At 40.0% G+C, this 18825-nt stretch overlaps 1 protein-coding gene and 1 pseudogene across 3 annotated transcripts in view; both read right to left on the bottom strand.

Moving 5' to 3' along the window:
• The window catches only part of Arhgef28 (Rho guanine nucleotide exchange factor 28), a 299340-nt gene that overhangs the window by 213503 nt on the left and 67012 nt on the right, over nucleotides 1-18825 (bottom strand). The window lies entirely within an intron of this gene.
• Nucleotides 1-18825, bottom strand: part of LOC134478128 (large ribosomal subunit protein eL37-like) — a 59251-nt pseudogene that overhangs the window by 20051 nt on the left and 20375 nt on the right.

The raw sequence follows: 18825 nt of genomic DNA, 5'->3' as shown, positions 1-18825 counted from the left end.
GAGACCAAGAGATTTCAAATGCAGTGACCTCAGGATGGGTCAACACTGCAACACAGCTGCCCAAAAGAAGCAAAGACCACCTGAGACCACAGAACTGTGCCCAGATCAGGGAGGTGGTCACAGCCTCATCATCTACATCAGGCAAAGCCTGGGGGCACTGCATCTTAATTCCATGTTAAGGGGAACCATGGGAGAAACGGCTCCCAAATACACATCAGGAGAAGAAAGGCTGTTGAAGCTATGCTGACAAAGTGACCCTTAATGGGAAGATATGAAAGCTGTTCTCAAGCTTGTAGAGGATTATGGCCAAGAAAGAGCCATGTTGCTACACAGCATCTCAGAGGGCAGAAGTGGAACTATGGTAATGGAGAGAATTACTAAAGGTAGAGTTTAAACTATAATCCAGAATTACTTTGTAATAATGAGAACCATCCAAATATGGATCCTCTTTCTTATAGGAGAAAGAGGTTTCTCTCCACTACTAGACAGTTTATGCAGTCAATACCCACTTGTTTCTGTCATCATAAGGAATTCCTCCTACATATAAGGTTTCATGATGAAAATGATTCTCATACCAGACATGGGGCTTTTCCCACTTGTTGGTATTCAGAGAACCACAAAACTCTGAAGTGGTCACAAAAGATCATTTTACACACTCTCCTCAGTTCTTAGAAAGAAGACAGTCAAACTGTCCACAAAGATCACTATAAAAGATTTCTTTACGTTTCCAAGAAGAGATTTTTTTTATCTTCTTGGTATTCCCATAGTCTTAGCTTTTCAGGAAGTTCTTTCTGGTGTCTAATCTTAATTTCTTCGTCCCAGTTTTATCAGTTCACATGGCTACCAAACTGGACCCTAATAATCATGACAGGAACACAATTAGGTAAGTGAACAAATAATAAAGAAAAATATTAAGCAGTGACTTTTAAACATGCCAAATGTCATTCAGAGCTTTCGTAAAAACCATGGTAGACTAGTTTGCATATTTTCATTCTTGAGTACAGCTCTGACCTCCTTCTATAAGAGCTCCACTTTTGTATCTATGCAGAAAGAACAACACAGAAACTCAGTGTGTTTAGATTAAAACCACTCAAACTGGAGGATAAAGTAAAGTAAGGTTGCAGGAACACAGGAAAACTTTAAAAGACTGGTGACAACATTACTTGACCTTGAAAATGCCTACTCAACTTAAAAGTACCAAAATACAGATTAACTAAAACCTGTTCTTCTCTCATTTCTTTAGAAAGTGGATAAACTGTCAAAATACAGCCACCTTGAAACACTGCTCAGCATAGAACTCTTGTTAGCCCCACTCCTAGCAACTTACGCTGTGTTTAATAAATTGCTCACACACTGTGTTAATTCACTTCTCCACTGAACTAATTTGCCTACTTGTGAAGCAATCGATTTTCTTTTAAAACTCCTCAAGTCCCAGCTAACAAATATTCTCTTTGAATGTCCACCCTCCAAAATAAAACCAAAGTCAAGCTCCTTTAAAATAAAACCAAATCATCTCTATTAAAGTAAATTATTTTCTGTAACTGCTACAACTTGGTTGTAGATAATACATGTCCATACAGAGGACTTCAAACTAATATTCATAACTGAAATTTGATTATAGGTCGGCCATATGCAGAAGACAGGGAATTCAAAGCCCAGAGGTGTCACAAGACCTTCTTTTCTGTTCTGGGCCTGCATACCATTTTTTAATGACAAAACAAACACATGTATACGCACATATGTGCACTTATGCACACATTAAACACACATTCACACACACACACACACACACAAATGCACTTTCCCTCTTGGTTTAACATTAGCCTATTACTTAGAAAACTGGAAAAACACACTTAATGAGCATACACTTTGCAAACCAGCCATGCTAGCAAACACACTTCACTCCTAAAAATAGTGCTAGTTTTTCAAAATGTCTCACTTGAAAACCTCACATAAAAACCTCACTTGAATCATAAGTTGAGCTAGTATATAAATAATACATAAAAAATAAAAAACTCATTTATTACCTGAGTATATATTATATGACAGTCTAACTTTTACTTTCATTTAATAAAGCTAGTATGAATCCTTGCAGTTAAATGAAGAAGAAAATACATGAAATGTTCAACATCACTGGCCATTAAAGAGTGTAAATGAAAACAACAGTAAGATTCCATCTTACCCCAGAAATAATGACCACCACCAATAAAAACAAAGTTAAATCCACTGGCAGGAGCAGCTATTTCAAAGATAGCAAGATACATTACGGTAGCAATTTTGGATTTACTATAGGCTTGTTTTGAGGTCCTTTATTGCATTTATTGTTTTGTTTTTATTGTCTCTATTCTATTCTGTTCTGTTTGATTTTTACTATGTCCAAAGTTATCTGCAGCTATTTTGAAGACATCAAAAGGCATCATGGTAACTATTGTTGATTGCATATTGTTTTTAGGCCTCTACCTCTTACACTGGTTTGTTTTGATGGGTTTTTTTCTGTTTTATTCCATTTAAAATAAACAAATACCCTTGAAATAGAATAAATAAAATAAACTACAGGAAACTTTAGATTGTGAGTAACTTGCTCTGTAAGGGTGCCACAAGACAAGCAAACATTTCTAATAAATTTTGAGCTGATAAATGAGCAATATCTTATGATCTGAGTAGCATAGGATGTCTGATGACACATGGTCACAACTGAGCCCGTGGTTCTCCTTCCCTCTCTCCCTCTTTTTCTGCAGGATTGTGGGTGATCATCTCTCAACAGCAAAAGGTTATGGAGTATGCCAGAGACCTCATCTGCAGAGGAGGAGAAGAGAAAGGTAGAGGAATCCCTCACTTCAAATGTGATCAGGAAGATGTGCAAAATGTGGGAAACAGTGTGAAATTTTGTAGAAAAGCACCACCCAAATATGGCTATAGCAGTTGGACTGGTGAATCTGTTTAATGACAATGCAATATCACGTTTCTGCAAAATCCTCAAAAGGAAGCAAAACCAAGTGTTATTGGATAGGCTGCTTGTTAAAATTGCATGAAAGAAAAAGATTCCATTGAGCCAATGGATAGCATTGATTCCATTAGTGACAGAGAAATTCATTCTATGCAATAACACTCCTCTCTCTTGCCTCTCTCATATCCACTAGAGAGGTTTTCAAGGCTAAGTGCAGGTTAATTTGTTTATTTCTCTTTATATTTTATATTTTTTATTATTTGGTATCATATTACAGTATCATAATCATTTGATATGACTAGTTTGAGTTGTGGAATGCATCATTTGAGTTTCCGTTATTTTTTATGGAGAAATTCACTTTGACAAGAGCTTTGGATTACAATCATGTTTCTGAAATAAATAGGCTCACAAACCAAGGTTTTATTGTAAAATAAAATAAATTTAACAATCACTCTTGATAAACATAAACATCATATGATCTAGCCACCTCACTTGTAAGTATTATACAGCTACAATGCATTGTGTGAACTTACAGTCACACAAAACCTGGGTATGGATAAAACATCTCTATCTGTGATCACCAAAAGCTGGGGACACCTCAAATATTCAATGAGTAAACTACAATTCCTCCCCACAGTGTGATACTAGTCAGCAGTGCAAAAGAGCTCTTACCAAACTGAAAATGCAACAAATGGATGAATCTCAAGTGTGTTATGCAGCATGGTAAAATCCAGACTTGAATGTCTACATAACATATGAATGATCCTACTTATATGTCATCCAAAAGCAGATCAGCCAGTGCCACAGACTGGATTAAAGGAGGCACTGGCTCCAACAAAGTAACAGACAGTCAACGTGGAGTGTGATGAACATGTTTTATATCTGGGTTGCTGTACCAGCCACAGCCCTGTCTTCATTCATCAGAACTCACAGAACTGTAGACTAAGAAAGGTGGATGCCATTATATGCATACAGCATCTTAACAAATCTGCCTTTCTTTTTAAAAAAAAATGACCTTTTAGAACTGAAAGTCTGTTTGTGTCCCCAATATATTAAGTTGCATGGGATATTTTTCTCCAAAATATGTCTTCAAAGAGGAGAAAAAAGAAGGTTGATTTTTTTTTTAAGGTAACATAACTATTATCTGGCAGGCATAGATTTGTAAAGAAATTGAATCCATCCCTGGTACCGATAAAAACGAAAAAGACAAAAAAAAAAAAAAAAAGAAAGAAAGAAAGAAATTGAATCCAGAGATGAGAAATTTAATGGGAGGCATATGGATTACATAAAATTTAGGACACTCTGACCTGCTGGGGCACCCTGGCAAGCCCTAGCAGAGACACTGGATTACAAGAAGGGGACTTCACAAGCTGGAGAGAAGCGTCCCCAGAAGGATGGATGTAGAAGAGAGCATCGTTCAGTGGGTGACTCTCAGGACTTATGCCCACAGGCAGAGGGCAGGGTCTGCCTGAGAGCCAGCCATTGTGGCAGGGAGGGGTCTAATTTTCCTGACGATCCAGCAGAAACATCTCCAGATGAATTAATTCGTGCAGTCACCAGTCAACTTTCCAAGGTGGGGCTTATGATACTCTCTCCACCTCTGTGATACAAGCACAGGGTGTCTGAGAGGTGAGGAAGGTTTCCATGGCTTATCCTCCTAAATGGATTTGGGAGCAAGGAACTTCCTCTGGGGTTTAAGGGAAGACTTGCTATTTGTTTTATTCTTTTTTCTTTTCCTTTATTGAGATAAGTATACAAATAAATTCAACTGAGCCTCGTTGAAAACTAAAGTCAAACTAAAACTAAAAATAGACCACAAATGTGAAAACTGATGATTATAAAATAAGAATTTGTTTTCTTAAGAAATATTACTTCTCTCAAATGGTACTCATTTGCAATAGTATTATGGAAAACATAAGAACAAAGTGGCCTGGATGAGGGATAGGAATAATTACCAGACAATAATTACACTAATCCCTTCCTCAGATACTTGGGAAGGATGTCACACTTTCTAAGATGGAATGTGGATCAAGTATGTCTTCATACTGTATAAAAAAAGGCTGACTAGCAAATCAGTGTTCTTGAAGGAGAATACTTTGGCTAATTAAGATATTGTTATTTTTAAGGCTTTAAGACTTTTTAAGCTCTATCTACATTTTTAAAAAGCAGTATCTTAATTTTTTTATTGAACCAAATCACTAATGAACGTCTACTTTAAAACTGTATTCACTGTAAACTGGGCACAGTGGTGTGTGTTTGTAATCTCAGCACTTGGTAGGCTGAGGCAAGAGGATTAAGGCCAGCCTGTGCCACATAGTGAGTTCGAGGTCAGCCTGAACTACATACTAAAACCTATCCCTAAAGCCCAAATAAATAGATGACAGTATTAGCCTTCTTAATATATCTGAATGCAGGTACACACACACACACACACACACACACACACACACACACACACATCTTTTTCATCTTCATTGTCTCTGAAATTCTGAATTGATAAGGATTTATCACAAAATAGACATCACCTATCTACTTACTTTTGAACAGGGTTTTTATGGAGATTAAATTTGCAACATGAGTAGGACTTTTTTAAAATTTTGTTTAAGGAGGAAAAAAAAAACAGAAAAAGGGTACAAGTTATACAGACTTTCAGAAAAAATAAACAGTAGGAAATCACTAGTTAATTACATATTGTCATCTTAGAAATAGTTGTTGAAGTTACAAAATTAAAGCATATAGAGGGGACTTTCAAACAGTGAGACTGCAAACAGTTTTGTTCAATGATCCAACAAAACTCAGTAATATGGTTATCTATCTTATACACTTAAACATATATGCAGTTATATCTTTTAGAGAACTTTCTTTTCCTTTCTTTTGTACAATGACAATTATACATTTTGGGTTTTATTACTCCCACAGTTCTTATTACTTTTTTTTTTTTTTTTGAAGAAAGTAAAACCAAAAGTGACATACCAGGACAGAATCAGTCAAATCAAAAGGATGGACATAATATGTAATGTAAAAACAAAATACAAGGTGATCAACAATGGTTACCATACTTGCTATCTTAAGAATTGCCTAAATCATCAGTTATAATAAAATTGAACAAAACAGTAAAGAATAAGACCAATAAAATCAAAACATTGGAGACATTAGAGGACTTCAAAAGAAGATAATAGTCAACCTGAATGGGTGTCACAATGAATCTTATTGTCTTCATAGTTGTTGCCTATACTTTCAAACTTGGTACTATCAAGCACAACAGAATAGAGGAAAATCAGTCAAAACAAGATGGTGAGAGCAATATAGGGTTTCAAATCAAGTTAATAGGAAATCAAAGTGGGTTACTATAATATATCCCGCTATTTTTTATTTATTTTTTCCCTTAATTAAAAGGATAAAAATGAAAAAGTAGATAATAAAAAGGAGATTGAGATAAAAAAGAGGGCATAACAACAAAACAGTGCAGGTCAAAACATAGCCATTTAAGCAAAATAGTGTTTCACCACAAGATAATCTCAACATAATAGTAGTTACCATAGTGTCTCTTCCCTTAAAATCTTTGGGTATAACTTCGTATACTGTAGCATCAAAAGTATCAAGACAGTGTAAAACCATTCAAGGGAATGACAGTATTATAGGGTATTTAGAACCAACTATCAGAAAATGAACAATGGTTTCTGTATAATCTCCTTGTCTATAAAAGTTTTTGTTTATATTATCACATATAATAAAATCCAATAAGATACAACACGTTAAAGTTTAAATCAGTAAGCAAATGTCCAGCAAGAAATACATAAATAGGAGCAAGAAAAGTTACACCTATTATTTTCATGTTCTGCTCAAAGCAAAGTGAGTCTTCCTAGATTAGGGTTACATGTTTGAAAAATCTGTAGTGAAGTAAGGGAAAAGGGACACTGCGGAAACTGCTCTGAGCTCCTGACCAAGAGACCCGGACCACTGTGTTCCATTCTGCTCAGGTACACCACCCACATTCAGTCCCGGTGTTTATAATCTCTCTGAGACTCAAGACGGGGAAAGCACACCTAGCACACCGGCTGTATCATGTGAATTGCAGAAAAGATTTATAAAATAGCCAGGGTATGGTTATACCCTACAGCTCATTGTGGGTGTTCAAAAATATGACTTCTTTCCCTCTCTTCCTTTCTTCTGAAAAGCTATTTTCATCCATTCAAAATGAACTATTTTGCTTGGTCTATTGAACAGTTTAGCATAGAAGAAAGCTTTTCAACTTTGAAGGCCACAGGCGTCTGATACATGTGTGAGCTGCTATTTCATACGTTTTCAGTCAGTCGTGAACAGCAGCAAAAGACCTAACTGACAGGTTCTGAGATACAAGCACTAGACACAGGCCATTAGCTTCAGCCTGCAGAGCACCTCCGGGTTAGCAGGGGATCAACACGGTTCCCTAAGAAGACAACAGCTCTCTCCAAACTCCTCAGTGCACTCTGCGCCAACCCCCACCCAATGTCCCCTTTGTCCTCTTCCACTTTCCCTGTCTCAATTTTTATTCTACTGCCCCTTGGCGGACAGCTCTCCTCTGACCCCTGATAAAAGCTATCACTGAGGTCTTAGGAGCCAGATGCAAGCTCCCTAACCTCTCTTCGTCTGCTAATTTGGATGCCTACTCCCTCCCTGAAATTCTCCCCTTCGCTGACTTCCAACACATCCCTTTCTCTTCCTCCTTCCTCTATTTCAACTGTTACTTAGTTTGCCAAGCATCTGTCATTCATTCATTCAAAAGGAAAGACATGCCATTCCAGGGGCATACGTCTAGTCATGGAGCCATGTACTCTTCTTAGCTATAAAATACAATAATTATTGAATGAGCTTTATAATCTAAAGTAACACAAGTGAAACAGCGTATCTATATTATTTTAAATCTTCAAAGGTAAGATTTCTTAAGTCTGCTGCCATATTCAATGCACCTTAATTTACATTAACTTATTTGTACTTTACAATGAATAATTTTTATTTTAACTGCATGTCTATTAGGCAACAGAAAGTCTGACAGGCAGATTAAGAATGAGATCTGTGCCTGCCCATTCTTCAGCCTGGAGTTTTTCCTGTTGCCTGGTGCTCTATAGCTTCCCTTTAGTGATACTGAGCCACTAATTACATCTAGTACTTGGTCAGAAATCTAATCTGTAGGTAACCTCTGTTTCTATGTGAGAGTATGCTCTGCCTTCCTTGGTAATGAAGTTTCCATTGTAAGGGCGAAACTGAGGAGTTTGTCTCTAAGAACACACACTTATCATGGAAAGGCAGGCATTCACCTCGGAAATACTTACACCATAGCATATAGGTCCCTAAAATCAGGGGATGCATGTATTTTCTAAACTTACATACAAGGAGTCTCTTTTTAGTTATTAACACTTTGTATAGTAAGTTTGAAAAACAGTGATATGCATCTTCTTTTCTTTCTCTCAGCTTGAGATAGGACCTTTCCTTTGTCAGCCTGAATCATCCATCTGCCTTAGGGATTTTAGGATTGGAAATAAGGAAAAGGGGCATTTTAGTACTGTCAGAGGGAAAAGAGAGGAGAAGGGTGAGCTTCTGACATCCCAAACTTGTTTTAATAGCAAGACAATGAGCTGGAAATGCGGACTTTATCAAAAACAACCTGAGAAATGCAGATCACGGCTTCCTTCATAGAAGACAAAACTTCTTTTAAGGTGAGGGATTGAGCTTGCTACCTTAGGACAGGAAAAGGGAAGACTGCTGCTGATAGCAAAGCCCAATCTTCATCTCTTCTGGGACCAGGCAGCCACAAGGAGAGGCAGGAGGGAAAGCACCTGAGTCCCAAATGCCATTCTCTGAGGTCTGGCCACAGAGAAGGAAGGGTTGTCAGATGAGTTGTGGGCGCTCAGGAGTGGGCAGCACTTGGCCACTGTGCCTGGTGAGGCTGCTCCTGCATCAGCCCTGGGACAGTAAACACAGTGATGCAATGTGGCCAGGTGGAGGGGAGGTCAGCATCCAGTTCTCCCCTGCCAGTTTCCACTCTGCTGTGGTGCACATGCAACCAGAAAGCCCTAAGCTCCAGGAGGAAAGGAGAGGTGGTGAGGTAAGAGGCAGCAGGCTCCATCTGCTGAGAGGAGAGGTGCACGCCAGGCTGTGGTCAGCATTATGACCAGGCCCTGACACAGAGGAAAGAGACCAGACTACCCCGACAGAGGCGAGCCACCACTAGGACAGAGAGGCCCGCGAGGACTGACACGAATCCAGCTGGTCTCTGATCTCCACCCCTTTCCCATGCTCTCTGTACACACAGAAAGCCTCCTGGAAAGGAAAACAGGAGGAAGTCAAATAGCAGAGAGACTGAGTATTCTATCTAAATAAACAAGTGTGCAAAATCCAGAGGAGTTGTTTAGAGTGCTGCACGAGATTGCATAGATTAGAGTGGACTGGTGTGGTGGTTTCGCCTACTCCGTGGACTACATTTCTCCTTGCCTGAGGGTTACTTGAGAGGATCTATAATCCTGCTACCTAGTATACAGAAACAAATCCCTTGTCGTGAATACTATTTTCAGTGTAACAGCATCACCTCATGGCTGACAGCAACAGGTCTTTGCTGCTCCGACTGATACAACAATAAACTTCCACATGAGACCTTCCCAAGCTTATCCCTGCAATTATGATTCTCTTTCTTTTACCTCTCACACCCACTCTTCCTTTTGCACTCCAACACTCAGGGCAATATCCGACCTACAGTTGGTGTTCAATAAATTTGTACTGAATAAATAAAAGTCACAGTGAATGGATGAACACTCTATAATAAAACCACAGCTGTGCTCTATATTATTAGACTGGTAGTATTATACCAATAATAACAACTATGCACACAACCTAAGTTATGTCATCATTCTACTTTTGCCAAATACTATGACAATAAAGGTAGCGATTCGCCAGATGGGACAACAGGGAAGGCGGTGGGGACATCAGCCCTAATGTGAAGAGGACAAGCTAAAGAGAGAGTAAAATCAAGGAGTTTAACGAAGCCACCAGGCGCCAACAATTGAATAAGAAGATCTGTAGGAAGACAGGCAGGATAAGGAAGGTAGGAAGAAGGGAAAATAGGCCTCAAACTGGTTTATGAAGGGAGCAAACCGAAAACACTAAATAAATTACTTTGTCGGTGTGTCAACAGGGCTGCATTTATAAAATTGAGTATCACTGCGAACTATGCCTATGGGATTATGAAACCTACCATGTTAATCAGCAAGCCTGAGCATTGATTTGGCTGAGTGTGTGCAGAACTTTTTAATTTATCCTGGGCCCCCTGCTTTAATAAATAACTTTATCAACCTCTCAAATAAAAAATATGGAATAAACTTTACACCAGTAATTAAGTCGCTCCTAAGGGCACAAATGTCTTGTTTGTTTGTCTGTTTATTTTCTGATGCTGGGAATTGAACCAGAGGCCTTTCACATGCTAGGTAAACGCTCCAAGACTGAGTTACATTCCCAGCCCAAGTGTTGACCTTTTTATCATGAGAAACCAGCAGAAAATATGAGCACAGGAATTGTACAGCATCTTCCAACCATGAGACTCAGATCCTAACTGTGAATTTTATGTAATTCATAAAACATTCACAAACTTTTCCTTACTATTTAGTTTCATTAACTATTTTTAAGACAAACATTTTCTCCAAAACCCCAGCAGTGCCTCAAATGACCTTCACCTTAGAACACTGATGTGGTGAAAACATACTCTCCGAAAAATCCTCAAGATTGTCCTTGAGAACCAGCCCATGACTGGAGGTGGCAGGTAGGAGAAGAGTGGCGTTTCCATAACAAAGCCAACAGAAATATACAGGGCGCAGAGCCCAGGTGCCCGCACACCCACCCAAGGATGGCCTGGCACTACAGCTCAGCACACACAGGTTGGGCAGGCCGCTGCTCCCCGTAGGACAACAACTGATCACAGCAGCACTGAGCATTACCTTCCTCCGGATTTGCTTCAGTCAAAACAACAGGAGCAAAGCCCAGGCTGCATAGGGTTAGAGAACAGTGGCCCGCGCCTACAGCAAACAACAAATATGCATTAAAAAAGAATGCTGTGTCTCAGGTCAGAACCTGGCTCTACCACACCCTCGGTTTTCCCCAATCCTCGGGTCTTGCATCTGGGAATTCAACTCAACCGCAGGTGGAAAATATTCAACTGGGTGTGTGCTGAACACTGACTTTCTTCCTTTGTCATTATTTCCAAAGCAATATTACAGAATGACAACTATTTACCTGGCATTTATATTGTATTACATACTAAAGGTGATTACCTTTAGTTGATTCAAAATACACAGAAGAATGTGTGTGGTTTATGCTACACAAGGCTCAGAGTGTGACAGGGCAGTGCCACAGATGGTAATAAGAATTCACCAACAATCAAACAATATGAAAAAGTTAAGAGCTCATAGATGCATGTGAGAGAGCGGCAGGTAAGTCCAAGAAGGACCACGTGTCGGGGTGAAAGGCTGCGATTTTTATCTTTAACATAAGGAGGGGGCTAGGAAACATCATCCCAGGAATGTTTTCATCAGGTCACAGTGGTTCTGATGGTGGTTCTGATGGTTTTATCAAGTCACAGTGGTCCATCCATCTCCATTTTAATGATAACCAGGTGCTGTCTGAAAACCAAGTAAGGTTTTGTTCACCAGGGTCCAGGCTCTAGAAATTGCTAGAAACAGCTTCTTATATATTGAATAAAATCAATATACAAAATTAACTAATGTTTGTGATCAAGCAGCTCAGAGTAAAATACTTAGGTTTGAAAGGAATTTTGATAGTATATTGAGAAAGGAGAAAAAACAGTGTTCTTTAAGACATAAGAGATCACCCCATGCAGTGGTGTGTACACAGCTTATTGGGTCGAAAGTTAATATTCTACTACAGACTCATCACTCGCTGCAATGTGGCCTTTATAAACAATAGTAAAATAACCACAAATCCTCACACTTTATATCAGATACATAAGGTACAGGAGCACTTGCAGACCTGGTACTCAGGCAGGGAACGGGGCAGAAACGCTCCCTTGGTGCCAGGACAATGGTACTCATACCGACAGGAGTGCTACGTAAACCTGCCCATTCAAACACAGAAACAACAGCATACCTTCAAGAAATAAATTAATAGCACCAATTTAGGAAATAAATGGATGATTAGGATTAATTCAGGAAATAAATGAATGGTTAGGATTAATGTAAGAAATAAAGGTGGCTGATATATTAAAGCTTGTCAGTTAAAGAAAAAAATATGTTTCCCTTCATTAGGTTATAACTTCTTAAGGACAAGTGAATGAATTCAGATGAGTCTTCATTTCAAAATAAGCTTAAATACTTAAAAAGTTTAAGGGGCTGGGGATTTAGCTCAGCGGCATAAGCGCCTGCCTTGCAAGCAGGCAGTCGTGAGTTCGATCCCTGGTACCGATAAAAATGAAAAAGATAAAAAAAAAAAAGTTTAAGTAAGAAAAAATTAGTTGCCAGTCTTTAGCTTTATGTCAATATGGACCATCGTGGCTGGTAACTGGTAGAGGGAACTTCTGGCACTTGACCTCTCAATTACAGGACAAGTAAGATGCCTCTGCTGTGCCCACATATTTTTCTGAAATAGACTTATAGGAAGGACACCTAAATAGTTGCATGGGGAAACGTGCAGCCCAACACTGAAGAGATGCTTGCTAAGATCTCCCTAAATTTCTCATATGCAGGAAGACAGCTTATTGTAATAGGAGTTCTTGGAATCTGCTATCCAACACGGAATGATGCTTTGCAAGTACTATGGCCTATAGATAAAACTTACTTTTGCAGTAAATGATAATTTCAAGAGATTGTTAAATAACAATAATAAAATAACTGTCACTAAAAACAAAAAACAAAAAAAAATCTTGTGCGTGTTGTGGGCATTTGCCTTTGGGAATGTTTGTTTTTGTTTTATTTCTTTTTTTATCCGAATGCCATCCAAACTTCCTCGCCATTTTGAGGGAATCACCCACTGTACGCATCTTGAGGGCAAGCGAGACCCTCCCTCATCACACGAAAGTGGATACTTCCTCTCCTAGTCCCCAGCCGTCATATAGCCCCGGCCAAGTTCCTTGGGTCCCCTCCCAGGTCTTGAACTGAAGTGAGAGACACAAGACTTGGAGATCTTAGGGATCATTCACAAGAGAGGCACAGACACAGAAGACCACAAAGGAGGTCAGCACCACTGTTTAGCAGTGGCGGCCATGCTGGAGCCCAATCCAAGACGGGTCCCCAAGGCTGGATCTCTTGTCATTGCTCTGCTCCCAACTTGAGTCTCCAATCATCTATTTATGCACTTTATTTTCTAAGTCAGACTTCTATTGCAAGAGGAAAATGGTTCCACCTGAGTGGAAAGAATAAATTTTATCAATGAGCATTCACTTTGAATGAAGAATGACTGAACAGAGTTTTTGGCAATAATCATAGATTGAGATCTCACTTCATTTCCTTTCTACATAAGCTACATATTTTGGGGTCTTGACGAACTTTCACTTTCTCAAAACAAATATGTTAGGAAGAACAACATTCAATTCAGATCTTTTGTGTGTGTGTGTGTGTGTGTGTCAGGGGGAGGATCAAACTCACCATCTTGTGCCTGCCAGGCAGAGCTTATGCCACTGAGCTAAATCCCTGGCCCTCAATTCAGATCTTCACTGTATGAAATTAATCTTCCTGACAGAAGTTTAAATAGTTTACCTTTGGGGAGAGGAATGATGGGGATGGACCTGAGGAACCTGTAAGATATGGAAGAATTAACTTAATGACTTGATCTGTATAATGGTGACTCCAAATATAATTATGGCATCACACACATCGAGATAAATGGACTTAAATCTCAGCACTGTGTTGATATAGATATTATCACAGTGGTGATAAAGCAAATGGATGATTTCAATGATCTTCATTTTAAGTTTCTGTCTCCCTTGATCTTGAGCATTCCTGGACATTCTACTCTGAAGATAGAAAAGCTCCCAGTAAACACTTTTCAACACCCATGTCATTGCTCGATGCCCCCTGGGGATGGACACCTGACCTGCTCTAGTGTCACTTTCCTTCACCCCTTCAACCTTTTAACCAAAAGCCTCAGGTGGGGTCCCAGCAGAGCAAGCTCAGTACTACGTTTCCACCTTACTGTATCTTAAGCCCCAAACCTAGAAACTGGTTTCTCCCGTCTGAAGTATACATTTCCCTTTTTTAGCAGGTGACCTTGATCACCTTTCCATCTGCTCCCAGAGATGCGGACAACAATAACTACGTGTCAGTCACTGATCCAGGCACTTTACATGGCCAACAACTATTACCACCCTCACTCCCTGATGAGGCAACTGAAACACATGACAGTCAAGTAAATTCACTGTTAGAGCTAATGCAGAATCCCAGGCCAGGTTGACCTTGGTCTCCCATCTCATCCTTCCTTCTTAGAACTAAAATCCAACATGCATGCATCCTCTTTCTTTTCTTCAATTTTCCTGATGATGAACAGGTAAACTAATGACTTTTTACTTAAAGATATCCATTTACCATTTTATATTTTGTTCTTCCTCTCCCTGCCTCCAGTAAGGCATAAGTAATGTCAAATTAAAGAGGAAAGGATACTTCAGTACCTATAGTCCTTCCTTCAAGATGAAAATGTTTAACTCATCAGGCAAAATTCTACAGGCATCTCCAAATTACAGAGGTCTACCTTACAAACAACACGATTCTGAATAGTTAACCCTTGGATGACACTTCTGTCTCACCCCAGAACTTACCACCACATTTTTCTCTGTCCAGACTTCTGAGTGGTGATATTCACAGATATCTCAGGACTGCATCTCAAACTCTGCCAGAAAGTTCAGAACTAAAGACAACAGACCTGGGGGGACCTTCACCTTTATGTGCTCTTTCTTACCTTAACATCCTCTGTCCTTAATCAACAACCACCCTCCTGTCCCAGGAAGAAAAGGTAAACTGTGTGGGGTTTACCAATGAGCCCTGAATCTTCAGGCCAGCCAGAGAGGAAAAAGGGGAGGGAGGGCATAAAAATATAATGAAAACAAAGACTGTAAAAATATAATTATGTAGAAAGCAAGACAGAGACACCAAGAGGTCCCAGGAGAGGAACAGGGTGCATCTGAGTATTATAATAATACCTTGGTTGTCAAACAGCTCCAAACTTTCCACTACTCGAATGGCAAAATTTGAAAAAAATCTGCTCAGTGGTCACAACTTTGATCATAGTCGAACTAAAAAGCCAACTTGAAAAAAACCTGTACAACCAAGAGTGTATGTCGGCGTGGATTCTGTAGTGCTGGACTGGAATCAAGACATCAGTCATACCAGTCATAAAGGGTTACTTTTCAGCTCTGTTTTCCAGCAATTTCCTACCTTTTAACTCTAGAAGGAATTAGAATTGCTTTTTGTTTTTGTTTGTTTATATTTTGCCTGATTTGATGTAGAATTAGTGAAAGTCTTTGTTTAATGGAGTCATTCTTCAGACATTAAAAAGTTGTATATGTTAAAAACAACTTTACAAGGCCAGATGTGAAAAATGCCTGTAGTCCTAGCAACTCGGAAGGATGAGGCAGGAGGATCACTTGAGGCCAGAATTTGATACTACGTACTTGCTATGTACAACAGAGCAAGGCCTCCAACCCAAAAAACAAACAAACAAACAAAATACAACTTTGCAAAAATTTTGATGACAGAAATCTATGAGATTCCCTCTGCATACCATTCAGGTATGGTAATCAAATTGAACATTGAAATGAAATTCAACAATTACTTATAATAATAATTTACACTTACATATTTGGGATTCCCCAATTTCTGCTCAGATTCAGTTCTAAACGATTTCTTGTAAGTCTTGTTTGGAAATCCTCAGCCAGTCCTCTATGCCAGCCCTCCTCATATTTCAGGCCTGACCCAGGGATGCCACTCCCTGGGCAGCGGCAGAGCCAACACCCCCACCAAACCTTGGGTGGCCGACCACAGATGCCTGTTTATCAGCAGTCACTGTTTCCTTGAGCTTTACCACATCCACCTCCACGCTAACCACAAAGCCAAACCACTCTGAAAATCCCAAACTTCTGAGTTTGCCTCTCTGCTCAGGTCATAGATAGCTGCGAGATGAGATCAGCCAGAAAGGGCCAGACCTGCATCAAGAAACACCGCCTACCAGGTCCAGCTCTGTGGAGGTGCTAACAGAAGGTAGAGCATGAAACACTGTACCCTGGAGCAAGGCACACATTTCCAGGGGACAACTGGGACCCCACAGAGAGGTGGAGACTCGTGGAACAGAGGGTTTCAAGTGAGCAAGCAGAGTCTCTAATTCCTGGCTTTGCAGAGAACAAGCAACACACAGACACAGCTGCTGGTCTTAGCCCAAGGCGCATCTAACAAGTTCTTTGCCGACTGCACACCCTCCTGGCCCAGCGGCCTTCAGGTGAAGGGTGCCAGTCACACACAACTCACCTACACCCGAGCAATCACATTTACCAATGCCATGGCAGGAGCATGCAGGGAGGAGAGAGGAAAAGTATACAACAGGAGGAAAGCAGCCACCAAGGAATCTGTCCAGCTCCTGTGAGCACCCTACTTTCCTCTAAGGCACTGAGTCTTGTGCCTTAGCTAGGACACAGGCTGGGACTAGCTTCTCCAATCTCTTAAATGTCCTGGACCTTCCTTACAAGTTGGGATTTGTAAAAACTGAAAATAAAATAAAATGAATAAAGTTGGGGCTTGTAAGTGGAAAGCTAAATGCTATTTATTTCTATCAATCAATGTTTCTGAGACTGTTCTGGGCATGCAACAGCTCTGCCCTGCCAGAGCTCACACTCAAGAGAGAAAGCAAATTGTAACAGATGGATGTTAACAGAATCTCTTGAAAAATGATGTTCATTTTCTCACAAGACATTTAACTTTGGCATGGAAAAGTCAAAATCGTGGTCATGATGTTTCCTTTGTTGGGCAGTTTATTTTGAATGGCCTTCGTCTGAATACCACAGATACTAAGAACAACAAACTGGATTCCACTGGCTTCCTTTCTGACCTGTTTCTGTCCCTCTGGTCAAGCAGTACTTCTGCAGGGCCCAGGGAGTGAAACACCCAGACCCTTCCTTGGTTTGGCTTCATTCAGAGCTTTGACATCTGCAGAACCCTCTGCCCAGCCATTCTGAGGCCAGCAGTTTATTTCCCCTGTGCTAAGCCAAGTGGACCACCATGACACGGCAGCAGTCTCAAAACAGCAACACACACTCAGCGCTCCCGAAACCTGCTCTGGGCAGACAGGAGACAGGCAGGCATTGGTTGGCAGTCACTGGTTTGCACTCACCCGCCTGCCAAGCACGAATAAACCCCTTTGTTCCCTGCCACAGTCATTCTCAACATTGGACGTCAAACAGTTTATGATATGATCTACAAACATCTAGGAGGTTCCACAAAATCAGTCCCTGCAAACTCTGGCTTAACGTTGGCTTTTCCTTGTCTCTTCAGCAAGACTACAAAACGAGGTCTCCTTCGGAGGACTCGTCTGCATCCCACTTCCTTTCCCCTTCCCTAAAATTCATACAAAAAGCCAAATGGCTAGGTTATCTTTCACACGTGCATGCACGTGTGCGCACACACACACACACACACACACACACACACACACACACACAAACTTGGGTGCACACGCACACAGTCAAACTTTGGAAAGAATGGTTCACCTGGCAGATACATGGCCCCCAGGTGGTTTTATCTATGAGAACTTTGGGAAGGGGGACTATCTTACTGTTTAGGATGGGCTCAGTCAGCAAACATTTACTGAGTGCTTTTTGCTCACACTGAATGTTACATAGTTAAGCAAAATCTAGAAAGACAGGCATCAAGCAGAGTGAAGTCAGCAAGTGGCAACAGGGAAGCTGGGAGCAATGGCTAAATGAAGAAGGCTATCAGTTGAGCTGGAGTAATGGGAGGAGGACTGTCAATGCAAAGTAGAATGGTAGATCTACTTTGGTAGACGGTAGACGGTAGACCTTTGGTTTTTGTAAGTCTGGCTTAATGGTTATGTGCTTTGGTAATTTGTGTCAACCTGCATGTATTCATGGGTTTCAACAAATAAAAGATCCTCCACCTGTTTTCTCATTCATTTTTTATGTTTTATTTTTAATAAACAAATACTTGTATGTATTTATGGGGTACATCACCATGCTTTCGACTAATAAGCATATTCACCACCTCAAATATTGCCCATTCCATTGTAATGAGAACATTTAAAATCCTTTCTTTAGCTATTTTGCAATCTGCCCTATGTTATTAATATTACTGTAGTCACCTTCCTGTACAACAGAACAGCAGGACTTACTCCTCCTGTCTACCTGAAACTTCATTCCTCCTGATCAGAATCTCCCTATCCCTGTTCTCCCCACCCCTTCTCAGCCTCTTTTACCACCATTCTGTTCTCTACTTCTATGGATTCAGTGTTTCTAGATTTCACATATAAGTAGATCATTCGATACTGGTCTCTCTATACCCAGCTTATCTCACTTAGCATAGTATTCTCTGGCTTCATCTATGGTACACAAATGACACTATTTTCTATTTTTTTAAGACCAAATAGTATTCTTCCACTAGTGGAAACTTAGCTTTATTCCTTCATGTGATTGTGAATAGTGCTGACGTGAACATGGCAGTACAGATGCCTCTTAAACACACTTATTTTAGTTTCTTTGAGTATATATCCATTAGTGGGGCTCTGGTTCCATCTCTATTTTAAACATTGTATGAAGACAACACAATTCATGGGTTTGTTATCTATATAAAAGAGCTCACAAGTCATAAATAAAAGCATCTTAATTCTGAAATGTTGACAAACCTCAA

The sequence above is a fragment of the Cavia porcellus genome, unplaced genomic scaffold (assembly GCF_034190915.1).
Source record: "Cavia porcellus strain 051 isolate PalLab524CR breed Dunkin Hartley unplaced genomic scaffold, mCavPor4.1 scaffold_11, whole genome shotgun sequence".
Lineage (NCBI taxonomy): Eukaryota > Metazoa > Chordata > Mammalia > Rodentia > Caviidae > Cavia > Cavia porcellus.
Note: the sequence above shows the minus strand (reverse complement) of the source record. Positions and strands in the feature narration are given on the sequence as shown.